Source organism: Melanerpes formicivorus, unplaced genomic scaffold (assembly GCF_026170545.1).
Source record: "Melanerpes formicivorus ecotype bairdi unplaced genomic scaffold, bMelFor1.0.p_v2 SCAF_7, whole genome shotgun sequence".
NCBI classification, from domain to species: Eukaryota; Metazoa; Chordata; class Aves; order Piciformes; family Picidae; genus Melanerpes; species Melanerpes formicivorus.
The window spans coordinates 4381209-4396923 of record NW_027142359.1 but is presented as its reverse complement, the minus strand read 5'-3'; the positions used below and the strand labels follow the sequence as shown (position 1 = coordinate 4396923).

General features: G+C 42.4%; 1 protein-coding gene across 11 annotated transcripts in view; it reads right to left on the bottom strand.

Annotated features, from left to right (window-relative positions):
* Window positions 1-15715, bottom strand: part of FGGY (FGGY carbohydrate kinase domain containing) — a 356970-nt gene that overhangs the window by 84204 nt on the left and 257051 nt on the right. The window lies entirely within an intron of this gene.

Below are 15715 nucleotides of genomic sequence, written 5' to 3'. Positions count from 1 at the left end.
CTCAACAGCCTCCTCTCTGGCTGCTCAGTATAACCACAGCTGAAGCAATGAGACTGACAGCACAGACTGCACATACTTCCCTATTTATCTAAAGACTTGGTGGGTGAGGGGCGGTGAAAGGCACAGTGGGAGCTCCCATACACATACGAAATCCATGGTGTTGGTGAGGAGCTATCTGCAGCATTTACTGAATGTGACAAATATGGGCAGAGTTAACAAAACTCCTTTTAAAAATAAAACAGACTTGTTTTCACAGTGAATTCCATTGAGAATGCTACACCTAAAGCATGTTCTGATGTATGGGAAGGAAGTAAAACATCCTCCACTATGGATTAATTAAGAGGAACAGCATATGATAAAATGTCAGAAATACACTGGTGCCCACGAGCATAATCTTTGAGCAATACAGTTCTACATTACTGCTAGATGAAAAGAATGTTATGACATTAAATTCATGAGTGGAAGACAGGCCTTCAGTTTTACACATCACCTAGATTATCTTCTTGGCTGTAAACGATGTTGGTTCTCCCCTCTATGGAAGATGCCCACTTCCTGACAGGTGCAGTGCATGGAGCACTCTGTGATCAGAGAGCAGACAGCTCCTCACTGCTTGTCTCTCCAACAGTTTCTGCTCTACTGACAGCCACAGAACCATCTGTGAAATGCTAGAAAGGTAAAATTAGTATGGACAGGCCAAAATTCTGCACTTGACTTCTGGGTTTATATTCAAATACTAGGGGCAGTAAGCAAACCTCAGTTTATACAGAATAAAGTGACAAGATTAAACTATTTCCTCACAGGAAATGTCTTTATTTTATCAATTTGCAGTGTCAAGTCAAAACACTGTGCCAGTTTTTTCAAGAGGTGCATCTTTTTCCTTTATCTCATAGAATCGATAAGGTTGGAAAAGACCTCAGAGATCATCAAGTCCAACCTGTCACCCAGCACCTCATGACTAACTAAGCCATGGCTTCAAATGCCACGTCCAATCTCCTCTTGAACACCTCCAGGGATGGTGACTCTACCACCTCGCTGGGCAGGACATTCCAATGGCCTGATCCCTTGGTTATCCTGCAGGTGCACTGTGATTGCCCCCAAGATGATCTGCTCCATAATCTTGTCTGGCACTGAGGTCAGGCTGACACACCTGTAGTTTCCAGGTTCCTCCTTCTGGCCCTTCTTGTGGCCCTTCTTGGCCAGTTTCCAGTCATCAGGGACCTCTCCAGTAAGCCAGGACTGGTAGTAAATGATGGAGAGTGGCTTGGCGCACTCATCTGCCAGCTCTCTCAGCAGGATGGATCCCATCTGGTCCCATGGACTTGTGAGTATCCAAGTGGCTCAGCAAGTCCCTAACTAATTCCTCATGAATTTCAGGGGGACTACACTGCCCCTTGACCCCATCAATCAGTTCAGGAGGTCAGTTATCCTGAAGTCCTCCTGCCTTACTGTTGAAAATGGACACAAAGAAGGTATTTAGTACCTCAGTCTTTTCCTCATCTTTAGCTACAATGCTCCCTTCCAGATCCAATAAAGAGTGGAGGTTCTTTTTGCCCCTCTTTTTAGCATTAAGATATTTATAAAATGCTTTTTATTGTCTGTCACAGCAGTGGCCAGCTTGAGCTCTAACTGGGCTTTTGCCTCTCTTAATTTTTCTCCTACATGATCTAACAACATCCTTAAACATATCACAAGTTGCCTCCCCCCTTTCCAAAGGTGATACATCTTCTCAATTACTGTATTTCTAGCAAATGAGCACTAAGGGAGTGACTTCAGAGACAAAGATAATCCTATCTTCTATGGCAGCAGTAGAAAATGACCCTATAGATTCCTTTGGTACATGTTATACATCAGGAGAACCAGCAGTATTGCAATTCACTCATGTGCATAAAGCCTGTGAGAACATGCAGGCATGGGTTCCTAGTGATTTGAAGCTACACCATAATAATCCTGTATTTAAAAGAAAATGAACGAACAGTAGAATATGCCCCATGTGGTTTTAGGAGTCAAGGTAAGCCTGAGGAGCTACTCCTTGGCAGAAAGTACTTCCTGACAAGCTGGGAAGAAGTCACCCATGATGGGGGTTGTGAAGGAGAGCCTCCTAGGTCAACCAACAGGGAGTGCAGAAAAGCGGTGCTAGCAAGCGAGTGTAGCAAGGCGAGGATACCCACTCTGCCTCTCTAGTTCATCCTCTCAGCTTCAGAAATCAGTGAAAGGTCTGCTACACCCATGGGATATGTTGATGAGGAGCTCTTTAAAAGGAAAGCAGCAGCCTCTGCATGGGCACTCTTTCTGTCATCATGGAAGTTGCCTTCTCACCCACACAAGTGTGAGTAAGTAGGTGTGGAACGGACAGAGCCTTGACTGAACCTGGAAAGGAATCTGTAATTCTCATGGTTTATTTATTCTTCACTGCAAAGCTAGAAAACTCAGCTAAGCATCAGTATGCTTAGAATCTGTAGGTATAAATACATTAAATGATAAAAATAAAACCACAAAAAGCAACCAAAGAAGTGGCATAACTAAAAAGTATTTGAAAGGGATTTTAATCCAGTATCAGATAGGGAGAGACTGAACAGATTCTCCCATGAGTAAAACACAGTGGCTTTAGAACTCAAGGGAGAGCTACTATAAAAATGAAGGTATTCTCTGGCTACACAGCAGCAATTCAACAGCAGGTGCTGCCCCCCTTAAATCCTACCTGTCAGGGGAAAGAAGCTGCCAGGGAGGGAGAAAGGGAAATGAGAGCTGCCTGAACACTGAGGCAGGCAGTGAGGCTATTACAGAGGCTGCATAAAAGAGGCAGTGAAAGGACCGAGTCTTCTCAAAGCTCCTGCCAAAGTAAATGTATCGAGTCTTTTGTTTACAGTAGTCTCCTGTGCAAGTCATTTACCTTTGCTATAATGACTTCCAAAATTAGAGCTAACCAAACAAACCCATAATGGCTGAATCTGGAGAACTTTCTGTTTCACATTCATACAGCTGTCGCACCAAGGCAGCGCCTTGATTCACGACCTTTTCATTCCGTACGAGACAGACTATTCCTAGCTATTTTTTCCCCCCTATAAAGCAGTGAGTTTACAAAAGGAAAAAGCTGTCTGAATCTCTTCCTCCTCTTTTATCCTTCTTCGAAGACTAATGTTAGAGTTTGCTATGATCAGGTTTTCTTCAGATAATTTATGTGGTACCAAGGACCCTCTACCATTTTCGGCAGTTACCACAGCAACCAGCTATTTACCAGACGCAACACACTAGGCAGACAATACATCTTCAGTCAACTTCAGGATTCAAAATTCACTCTACTGGCTTACTAATATTTAACAGAACGAGGTAGTCGAGGACTTAGACCTTTATAAAAATAACAAAAGCAGAGCGCAGCAGGGGCCCAGCTGACTCAACTATGATATACTCACTGAGAACAGCTTTTCATCTATCGTGCAGAACGTGGTTGCACTTCATAGGCCCTTCTATTTGGCTGGATAAGTGCATTAAAAAAAATACAAAAGGAAGAAAATCAAAAGGAGATGTCTCCTTTCTACACTAACTTGACACAGGAAAACTCAAACTCAGATGTATCAATCTCTTGCTGAAATCCCAGCAACCTCAGAAAAACTCAATCAAGGGGTATATCCTGCCTTTATTGTATAGCCTTCCCAGACTGGACAGACTAAAGGCATTTGATTTTAAAAGACAATACACAAAACAGATATCCTGTTAAAGAAGGGATATATAACATGCACAGGAGAAGTTGTCATAGAATGGCTTAGGTTGGAAGGGACCCTAATTAGAGATCATCTACTCCAACCTCCCCACCATGGGCGGGGACACCTCTCAATTAAACATGGTTGCCCAAGGCCTCATCCAACCTGGCCTTGAACACGCCCCACAGAGCAGGCATCCACAATCTCCCTGGGCAACCTCTTCCAGATTTCAACCACAACTGTACTGAAGAACTCCTGTCTAAGATCTACTCTCCCTCTAAACCTACTCTCCCTCAGCTTCAAACCATTCCCCTTTGTCCTGTTGTTAGACACCCTTACAAAAAGCTGCTCTGCAGCTTTCCTGTAGGATTCCTTCAGATACTGGAAGGCATCTCTAAGGTTCCCACGGATTCTTCTTGCCTCCAGGCTGAACAACCTCAGCTCCCTCAGCCTATCCTCGTAACAAAGCTGTTCCAGCCCTTGGATCATCTGCGGCCCTCCTATGGACTCGCTCCAATAGCTCTGTGTCCTTCTTATAATGAGGACACCAGAACTGGATGCAGTATTGGAGTGGGTTCTCACAAGAGCAGAGTAAAGGGGCAGAATTATCTCTTGCCCTGCTGCCTAAGACACAATTTGCCTTCTGGGCTGCATGAGAGCACTGCTGGCTCATGGTGAGCTTCTCATCAATCAACACCCCCAAGTCTCTTTTCTTCAGAGCCACTCTCAACCCACTGCCCTAGTTGTGAGCCATGAGCTGCCCAGGGTGAAAGGACAGAAAAGATATTTTACCCCTTTTCCAAGGAGTAGAATTAAAATGCTCCACACTGGATTGGAAGCTTAAATGGCAAGTCTGTTTACAAATACATACATAAAAGGCATTCATGTGAAAGAAATACATTCGGGCCTACCAGGCCAAAACCTTCCAGAAACTTCGCCCCACTCAGGCCTCAGCGGGCTCAAGAGCAGCCAAACTGTGCCCTCCCAGTAGACCCAGGGCTACCACAGGCTCCAATAGGCCCAGTGGCATAGCTGGAAATTCGCTGCCAGCCAAGTCCAAGAGAAAACCTCTCCCCCACAAACCATTAGAGCACGCCCATACCAATGGGAGAGGAGAGAGAGTGTGCTTTGGAAGTACACTCCCTTAAATAGAGATACAGGAAAACGGAATAGAATAACACATTACAATATTCTGGGACAAACTGCCTATCTCTAGCCTCTGGAGGACTTTTCCTTATGGTTATACCAATTAGCTCTTGATTTCCCATAACCTACAACACCCACTGTAAACCCAACCTGGATTTGTGCCTGGGGTTGGCTCAACCCAACTGCAGGACCCTGCGCTTTGCCTTGTTGAACCTCATGCAGTTGGCTCTGGCCTACTTCTCAAGCCTGTCAAGATCCTTCTGAATGCCATCAATGCCCTCAAGTGAATCCACTACACCATATAGCTCGGTGACATCAAGAGGCCTCCTGAAGGTGCCCTTGATGCCACTGTTAAGTTCTTGAGTTAAGGAAAACAATGCTAAATATGGATCACAAGAAACAAGAACTGTCCATCCAAATGGATGCTATGCTCATTACAAAGCTTGTAGACAACCTCCAATTTTTGTGCTTTATGATAATCCTGACAATGCCAAAAGTCTGGAAAATGCAAGGAATAAATAATATTATAACACTTCGAATTCATCATCCCAACCCAATTTCACACAAAACACATTACCAAATATCCCTCTCAATTACATCCAATACTCACATTTGCATTAGATGTGTGTGGCTGATTGTTCCACTATTTAAAAACCATTTTGCTTAGCAAAAATACTGCTAAGATCAGAAGAAAGCAAGATAATGATGCAGACTATAAAATTATATGATTTTTTTTCTTGGGAGTGAATGCATGGTGGTTAAAGGTTGTTAGAAACAGTCAGATTTGGGGCTTTTTTAACCTGGAAATGCCCTCCATAAAAGTTCCTGGTTGGCAGTTAAAAGCTTCAGATTTTTCATTCAGGAAAACCAAAACAAATTGTAGTATTATAGTCCAGCTTATTTAAAGGTGAGAAAAACAGTTGGTTAAACAAAATCACTTTGGCTTCCTTCAGTTCAAAATTCATCTCTGTCTATATGAGCTGCCACAGTAGCTTGAGGCAAATCTAATTTGGGTCCTTTCCATCGCACTCTCCCATAGAGCTGATGCCTTTGGCTGAACTACATCTCAACTACCTAACATGTAATTACTTAAGGCAGACATATTAGCTTGCTAAATACTGGCAGAAGCAAGCAACCTATGTGCAAACACATCCTGATTCATTAAGCTGAAAACTAAATTGGTCTACAGACCATAGGTGCCTGCTTCAACAGGGGCTACCACTGCTTTCTTGTCCAAGCTACTTCATGTATAAATGATAAGCTTTCCTGGTTAAAAGTCAAAAGAAAAGGAAAAACTAAAGCATTCTGCATCATTGGTTCATTAGGCATGGCCATTGATGGATGTGACTGAGTTTTCATTACCAGATTTTGGTGAAACGGTGCAGAATGAACATCTCTTGTAACTTATGGTTCACTACTCACTATGCTGGCACGCATGTGGGTGCACCACATGTCTGTTTGGATGTCTAATCAAGTAACTAGGTGCAAAAGTATCAGCACCCAAACTCAGTTTGGAAACAATAATTTCAATCATTTAGATTCTCTTTAAAGACAAGCATCATCAATGCAGGTGATGCGACTGTTGCTGTATTTTCAGAGTAATCAGACTTTGATTAGTACATCACTAAATCTGTGCAGGCACTTTTACTTGTATTAATTACAGATTGCTACTTAACAGCAATGCTGGATGTTTTTTCAATAATTCACACAATATAAACCCCTCTTTGATGAAATCATTATTCCTTTTTCAAAACTGAAAGGCATGACAGACCAAAAATAACCTGATCAGTTACTGAAGAGACGCTTTCAAATCTTTCAGCTAAGCTCCTGATACCTGGCCAACCTTATTCCCCACCACAGTATCCAGTTCTAATACCCATATTGAGAAGATACTAAAGCATTATAAAGGGTTCAGAAATGAGTCAGGAAAGCAACTACAAGGATTGAAAAGTATGACAGTTCACATAAGAGTTTGGGTGAAAAACCTCAAGCAGCTTAGTGCTTTCCTTTAATACAGAAAATTTCAGTCTGTGCAGGTCAGGCATATCACCACAGTCTGCCAGACAGGAGCAGAGGTTAAAGTTCAGATGAAAAATAAAGTCTATTCTTTAATTAATTCATTAATTTTGGAGAAATGACAGCATACTAGCAAAGGACAACCTGTAAGCTTAAAGTGGGGTCTCCATCACAGGAAATTATAAAATCAAGATTGGTTCTGAGATACTCTTTGAACTACCTCAACATTAATTTCAGGAAGTCTAAGAGCCTCTGACTCGGAGGAAGTCGGCAAGTTGCTTGAAATAATCCTTTTGGTTTTGTGAATCCTGACTCACAAAGCAGACGTCGCTGTTTTAAAAGCTATCTCAGCATGAGGTTTAAGAAAAAAAAAACGAACCAACCAGAAGATGAAGAATACATTAGAACTAGAGAGGAGTCAGGTTAAAAGAAGAAATGACCCAGAACTTTTTTAAGAAAGGCTTTTTTTTTCCTCTTTTCCTTTCTTTTTTTAGAACTGTATGAAAAATAAGGAAGGAAGATAACATTTGAGAAAATTAAACACTGAACTATCAAAATAGGCTCAAAACCTATCAAAACAGGCTCAGAAGTCTGGTCAAAGCTTCTCCTGTCGCTTTTTAAAAGCAGATATTCAGAGAAAAAGCTTCTGGTTTTCATTCTAGGGAAAAAAAAAAAAAAAAAAAGAATGTTCACAAGTCCATAATGCTTCCAGAGCAGAAGAAAATACAATTTCCCAGGCAGAGCAGACAGAGCCTGAGACCAGAACTCTAGAAGTGGACAGAGAAAAATTGTTTTATTACTATTTTTTGAATGCTCTAAGCTACGATGGTGCCTATGGTTGAAATAACATTAAACACTACTCCTCACTTCTTGCAGCAGAGAGGAGGAATAAGTGGAAAGGCACATCTGCCATCAGGACTCAAGGTGATGATAAGCTGAGTGGATCATGGTTCCTTTCCTTACAGTGGAAGAGGAATGGAAAAATGTCACCTAGGAAGTATGGTGAAGAAACCTGAGCTACCCAAGTTTAGCCCAGCCTATTAAAGAAAAGTTATTGGAAATAGCAAGAATGTCTCAGGCTGGAGAAATTGGCTGACAGGACATACAAAATTCAACAAAGGGAACAGCACAGTTTTGCACATGAGGTGGAAGGATCCCATGCACCAGGACAGGCTGTGGGCAGACTGAAAAGCAGCTTGGTAGAAAAGGACTCTGAGGTCTTATGGACACCACATTGAACATGAGTCAGTGATGTGCCTTTGCAATACAGGTGGCCAAAAGCCTCCTGGACTGCATTAGAAAAAGTGCCACAGCAGGCCAGAGAAGTGAGGGATCCTTGCTCCGTGCTCAGAAAGCCTCATCTGGAGCGTACTGGGCTCCTCAATACCAGAGAAATATGGACACACTGGAGCAAGTTCAGAGAAGGACCACAAAGATGACAGAGGTATGTCATACAAGGAGAGTCTGAGAGACCAGAGAATTTAAGCCCAGAAAAGAGAAGGCCTGGAGGCGTGTGTGGGGTTGGATCTTATCAATGTGCATACAAATACCTGGTGGGAGAGAGTAAAGATAATGGAGCAAGACTCCTCAGCAGCACCCAGTGACAGTACAAATAGCAATATGCACAAACTAAAATATACGAAATTAAATTTAAACAAAAGAAAAACTGATTTTGTTGGGGAAAGGTGGTCAAGACACTAATAAATTACCCAGACAGATTTTGGAGTCTTCACTCTTCAAACACTCAAAACTCAACTGGACACAACCTGCTATAGATAACCCTGCTTTGAGCAGGGAGAGCTGGACATGATCATTTTCAGAGGTCCATTCAAACCTCAACCACTCATGTGATACAAGATAAAAAAAAACCATGAAATAAATAGAAATCACAGGAACATGCTTCTTTTCTGAGAAAAAAACCCCAACACCTATTTCTAGCTTCTTACTGCTGAGTCATATATTATGAAATAATGCCTCAGGCTTTGAGGAAGGAGACACCCGAAAACCTCTTTGAGCTGTGCCAGTTTCAGCTCCTTTACAGTTGCTACAGCTCTTGGACAGACTGAAATGACAGGAAGCCAGAGAAATGTTAGCATGTTTGGAACACTAGTCAGTTGTAAATTCCATGGATTTTGACAGTATGCAAGTGTAAATATCCTCTGATTCATCCTTCCACTTTATGTGAAATTGTAACGTGTTGTAATTTATTGGGGATAACAAAAGACCAAAGGAAGACAGATAAGGGGATCCAATACTCAGTAAAATCCTTTTACTGCTTATTCTCCATCATTTGCAAAGTATGGTGTTTAAAGCTAGTTGTTAACATCAAGTTTTATAAAGAACTGGCAGCTACAAACAGACCTGGAAAAAAAAAAAAAAAAGAGTAAAATCATCCCTTTCTCTCAGCCTTCAAGGAATTCCCTCATACATTCCAGAGTATCTGGCATCAAAGGCCTTGGAAGAGATAGAAAACTGACAGAAGCAATGGATTTCCCACTCCCTTCACAGCTGCTGTAGCATAAGTTAATATTGACAGGATTCTACCACCCTGGACTGAATCTTCCCTTTTCAGCCTTAATGTAAATGGAGTAGAACTTCCAAGTATTAAAACTGGCTGCTTCTGACAAAAGCCTGAATGTAAGCAGCCTCTACTGAAGTGTAACAAGGAAGGTGTGCAATCCCATTGTCTTTGTTAGTTTTATATGTGGAAGTAGACATTGGTAGACGCAGGAATAGAACCATTCCTATAATTACGTGCTCATGAAGAAAGAGCTTGCTGCTTTGTCCCTTGTGTGAATGCCTGAAGGAATAGAGAGTTGCTCCTACACTTGAAAACTCAGCACACTGTTCACAAGCTTTACAATAAGAATGGCAGCAGATACCAATGAAAAGAGCCACAACTATCCTGTCAAAGTCACAAATCATCTGTTTTTCTTTATTACCAATATATAAGTATTCCAAACAAAGGAATATCAGAAAAAAAAAAAACCCATCCAGATTTAAAGTTATACAGAGTCGTCTTTCCAGGGTACTCAAAAATGGCACACAGAAGTGCCCAGGTACATGAGATTATGAAGCTTCCAGTCTCCAAAGTCCTAGAATTAAGAGAAGAGTTAGGGATAAGAGATTGAAGCAGATGGGGATGGTGACACAACCATATTAAGGTATGGAAATGCACTTTAGAGTCAAGTGGAACTCCAGATCAGAATCAGATCCAGCTGGCAGATGAGCTGGCCAAGCCACTCTCCATAATTTTCCAGCAGTCCTGGCTCACTGGCGAGGTCCCAGAGGACTGGAAGCTGGCCAACGTGGTGCCCATCCATAAGAAGGGCCGGTTGGATGAGCCAGGGAATTACAGGCCTGTCAGCCTGACCTCAGTGCCAGGCAAGATCATGGAACAGGTCATCCTGAGTTCAATAACACAACACTTACAGGATGGCCAAGGGATCAGGCCTAGCCAGCATGGATTTAGGAAGGGCAGGTCCTACCTGACCAACCTGATCTCCTTCTATGATCAGGTGACCCGCCTGGTGGATGTGGGGAGGCCTGTTGATGTAGTCTACCTGGACCTCAGCAAGGCCTTTGACACCGTCCCCCATAGCAAACTGCTGGCCAAACTGTCAGCCCATGGCTTGGACGGGAGCACACTGCGATGGGTTAGGAACTGGCTGGAGGGCCGAGCCCAGAGAGTGGTGGTGAATGGTGCCACATCCAGCTGGCAGCCAGTCACTAGTGGTGTGCCCCAAGGATCAGTGCTGGGCCCTGTGCTCTTTAACATCTTTATTGATGATCTGGATGAGGGCATTGAGTCCATCATCAGTAAATTTGCTGACGACACCAAGCTGGGGGCAGGAGTTGATCTGCTGGAGGGTAGAGAGGCTCTGCAGAGAGACCTCGACAGGCTGGACAGATGGGCAGAATCCAACGGCATGAGATTTAACACATCCAAATGCCGGGTTCTGCACATTGGCCACAACAACCCCATGCAGTGCTACAGGCTGGGGTCAGAGTGGCTAGAGAGCAGCCAGGCAGAGAGGGACCTGGGGGTGCTGGTTGATGGTAGGCTTAACATGAGCCTGCAGTGTGCCCAGGCAGCCAAGAGGGCCAATGGCATCCTGGCCTGCATCAAGAACACTGTGGCCAGCAGGAGCAGGGAGGTCATTCTGCCCCTGTACACTGCACTGGTTAGGCCACACCTTGAGTACTGTGTCCAGTTCTGGGCCCCTCAGTTTAGGAAGGATGTTGACTTGCTGGAACGAGTCCAGAGAAGAGCAACAAAGTTGGTGAGGGGTTTGGAACACAAGCCCTATGAGGAGAGGCTGAGGGAGCTGGGGCTGCTTAGCCTGGAGAAGAGGAGACTCAGGGGTGACCTTATCACTCTCTACAACTACCTGAAGGGAGGTTGTAGACAGGCTGATGATGGTCTCTTCTCCCAGGCAGCCAGTACCAGAACAAGAGGACACAGTCTCAAGCTGCGCCAGGGGAGGTTCAGGTTGGATGTTAGGAAGAAGTTCTATACAGAAAGAGTGATTGCGCTATGGAATGGGTTGCCCGGGGAGGTGGTGGAGTCGCCGTCATTGAAGGTGTTCAGAAGGAGACTTGACGGGGTGCTTGGTGCCATGGGTTAGCTGTTTGGGTGGGTTGGATTGGTTGATGGGTTGGACACGATGATCTTGAAGGTCTCTTCCAACCTGGTTTGGTTTATTCTAAAGGTTTATTCTAAAGGTTTATTCTAAATCCTACATGATGTGGCTTGAGGCAATCTATGCAAACGAGAAAGCATCCTTCCTGAAGGTGGCTAAGGAGAATGAGTGGGTAAAAGACCCAGCGGGGGATTTAATAAGTTAAGAGATGTCTAAGGACCAGAGGTCCTTCCTTACGCCCACCACCAGCTGCAAAGCCAAAATCATATCTGAAAGAATTCTACCTGTCTAAGGCTAAAGCACATGAAGCAAAGCTACAGTTTTAGAGACGGGAAACAGAAGTGCTGCTTGTAGACAAGCATAAACCTCTGACCTCCATACTACCCAGTCATATGAAAGTGAAAAAAATTCACATAATTTTAAAATAGTTCATCATTTTGTGAACAGGAATTCTGATGGCAGCTGTCTACGAACACTTATTTGCTGATACCACAACCTGTCCACCCCAGAGTTCTTTTCATCAGCATATTAATTTCAAGCACTCAAAAGCTCAAGGCAAACCCTGAGCTTCTTTTGAGATCTAAACGATCCAAACACCTTTCTCAGTTTTGCCTCAGATGTTCAAAGAGACTCCATATGTACGAGTTGTGTATTTATTCACTTTTGAGGATGTGGCGTTCATTCCTACTTGGGAAAAGCTGGCCAATGAGTTTATGAAACCCTTATCATGTTGAAGGATTGCATTTCCCAGTTTGAAGCTTGCTTTTAAAAAAGAAACCTTCACCAAAATCGGAGACAAAACAAGGTGATGAACTACCCTTCACAAAAGATTGCATTTTAGCCTTCAACACACAATCTACAAGCTCAGTGAAACCTGCAGGACCTGCAATGCTTTCAAACAAAGACAGCATCCTCAACCAAAAAAGGTCTGGTATAAAATATTACCATTCAATTAAATAAATAAATAAAAATCATTATTTGGTCCCTTAAGTAGCCCCTGAAGTAGAGGACTGTGGTGAAAATTTATCAGGCATTTTCCTCCAAATGGAATATATGCTTCAGTACCCTAGGAGGTCTCTAGGACATGAAATTTTAACGGAATTGTTAATGTCTTTCTAGGTTCTATAATACCACAAAAAGATACTCATCATGTGCTTTCACCACAGCAGATAAATGCTAATGCCTGTAGCACACACCACTTTCAGAGTGGTTATGTCTACAAGCCATCTTCTACTCTCTTGGTGGGCAAATTAATGGCATCAATAAATTTTGTCATATCTCCAGATAAGACTCTTTACCTTCAAAAAATACCCCATGATCAGCAAACTCACAGCGTACAGAAAGGCTCACAAACAGCTTGCTGTGTGGCTTCCCTGAAAGGTTTGTCTGATGTGAGAAATGTGAAATGTCAAAGGCCTGGGAATTTTTGTATGTGAACCCAACCCTTGATGTGGGAAAGGTTTGTGGAAAATCTTGAAGGTCAGATGTGAGGGTCTCCTTTATCAACAAAGTCACATCTTAAGTTAAACTGAAACTAAGAGAAGAGAATTACCTGGAATCAGAGTGATTACAGTAAATACAATTTTAAAGGGCAAGGCATTTTAGAAGTGCTGTTTAAAGAGGTATTTATAAGAATAAAGACATATGTACATTAAAGAAGTTGTTCTCAGGTGATTCCCATAAATATTTGACATGAAAGTTAGAGGTACTTAAAATACAAGTCTAGTTGCAACTATTCATCTATAGCTCCGTCTGACTGGACACAATAATGATTTCACTAGAGATTAAAAAAACAAAAGTACAGAACTTTTCTGTCTATTTTAAACTGGTAAACTATGTATTTACATGTTACAGTGAGAAAATCTTGCTAATTTTATCTTGAGACATTTTGCTTTCTTTAGAATAAAGTGATGATTCAGAGCCTGCTAATCTTTAGGAGAGATACGAGAGAAAAATACTATTATCTCTCTTTGCAAGGGGAATGTGCAAGCATTAAAATAAATCCTTGTATTTGAGCTAAACAAACCTTGAGCAGACATACATGGACTTGGACAAGCTTGAGAACAGAAAAGGAAATTCCACTAGAATTACTTCACACTTGTTAGGTTTTTGGTTTTGTTTTCATTTTAGGAGGAGTTTCTGACTATGTGCAATCTCCCTTTGACCTACTCCTACCTGGGTTATCTGGCAATTCCAGGTTCCTTAATCTGCAAGCCAGCCAAGTCTACTGCTTCAAATTCTTTTCTGTCAGCTGTAGCACACTGTGATGTGCCTCCTGGAAGCACACGCTGACTGTTTGCCCAGATGAGTTACATAAATTGCTTTTTGTACAATATGCTGAAGATAATGGCAGCTGAGACCCTTCACTTATGGGACAGCACCCTGAAGCAGAATTGTAAATACAGCTTGAGTTGAGTTTGTGCAAGGTGTGATGCAGTGTTTGTTGTGCTCACTGTAGCATTTGTAAACTCCTGGAAGGAAATCTAGGCAGTGGTGGTGCCTCACCACCAACGCTAATGCCACAGGATTCGGTATGAAGAAGTCTTCCACTATACAAGACCACTCCAACTGCAGTTTGACCAGTGCTGCACAAGTGACTGAAAGACACCTTCCTTACACTGAGCTGATTAATTTAAAAGAAGGAAAGCTAAGCTTGTTCAGAGTGCTTTTCCCAAGTCCAGAACACTCCTTAAAACAAGCAAACCCCCAAACTTCTGCTGGAACAATGTCACTATTCCCATCTTCCCATGTTATGGGAACACTGGTAAGATTAAGGGTGACAGAAAGCAAAGCACATTTTGTTTATTTTGGTGTCTTAGAATCATAGAATGGTTTGAGTCATGTAGGCAAACCCCCCTGTGGTGAGCAGGGACATCCTCCATTAGATCAGGTTGCTCAGAGCCTTGTTGAGCCTGACCTTGAATACCTCCAGGGATGGGGCCTCCACTACCTTCTGTGAGCAACCTGATCCAGTGTTCCACCGCTCTCATGGCAAACAACTTGTTCCTCACATCAAATCTAAATCTCCTCTTCTCTAGTCTCAAACCATTGCCCCTCATCTCATCACTGCAGACCTTTGCAAACAGTCCTGCTCCAGCCTCCTTGGAGGCCCCTTTCCAATACTGGAAGGCTGCTATTAGATTCTCCCCAAAGCCTTCTCCTTCTGAAGCTAAACCCTCCCAGGAGACTCCAAAAGGCACCGTTTAGAAGACAAACCCAAAGCAATAAAGAAATAGTTGCTACCTAACTTCCATATTTGTGCAGCAAACTCCTTGCTCCCTCTTCACAGACAGATGAAGGAAGAGGACTGTCCTGCTTTTCTGTGATTTTATCACACAGCTAATTATAATAAATGTAACACTTTCCTTTTTACCAAAGGCAAAGTTAGACAAATGCTCATGGAAACAAGACTAGATTCTATCTGGGGCCAGGTTTCAGCATTATTATGAAGAACAAGAAGTGTCTTATACCTTGGATACACCTAAGGTAATCAGCTCAAGAATCTGAAAAATCGAAGGATTTCTCACGGTGAGCTCCTCAGAAGCTTCAAGTTCTAGCCTACATTTTGGTGCAATTCTGGAGGTCAGGTTCTGCTCTTCCAAGCCCAATCAAGAGGCACTCACGTATTCTATGGTTCAGTTCTTGAGAATCAACACAATTGCCCAGGGAATGAGACACCTTCCTCATCAACTCAAGAAAACCTTTTTGCCTTGCAAGAGACACCTATCACCAGAAGTTAATTCACTGATTTATTTTTTAAACACCACGTTTTAACAAAAAAATTAAGCCTGATATTGGAAGTAAATGAATTTTGGTTTTCCTAAGTGTTAAGCCATCTATAAATAAGTTTGAAGAGGCTTCCATCACAACAAGTGGCCCTTTTTATTAATGGCTGCTTTATAATTTAAAACATATAGGTTAGTTACTTGAAATGGCAAATAGCTTGGCACTGTCCTTGAAGTACATTGCATAAATATTGTATTAAAGCCTTAGCTTACACTTCATAAATAATTTAGTTTAAAAAATACTCTTCTGTGAGAGCAGCAGCTGCTGAGGCGGTCACTTTTCTGGTAAAAACATGCATTTATTGAGAGTCATATTTTAATTCGTTGAAGATTTCCTAAAAGCCACATGTGATAGATGTTCTAAGAACCATATTCAACCCAAAACCTCAGGAAGCTAAAAGCCTAATACTCCTAGAAGGGTTTATAC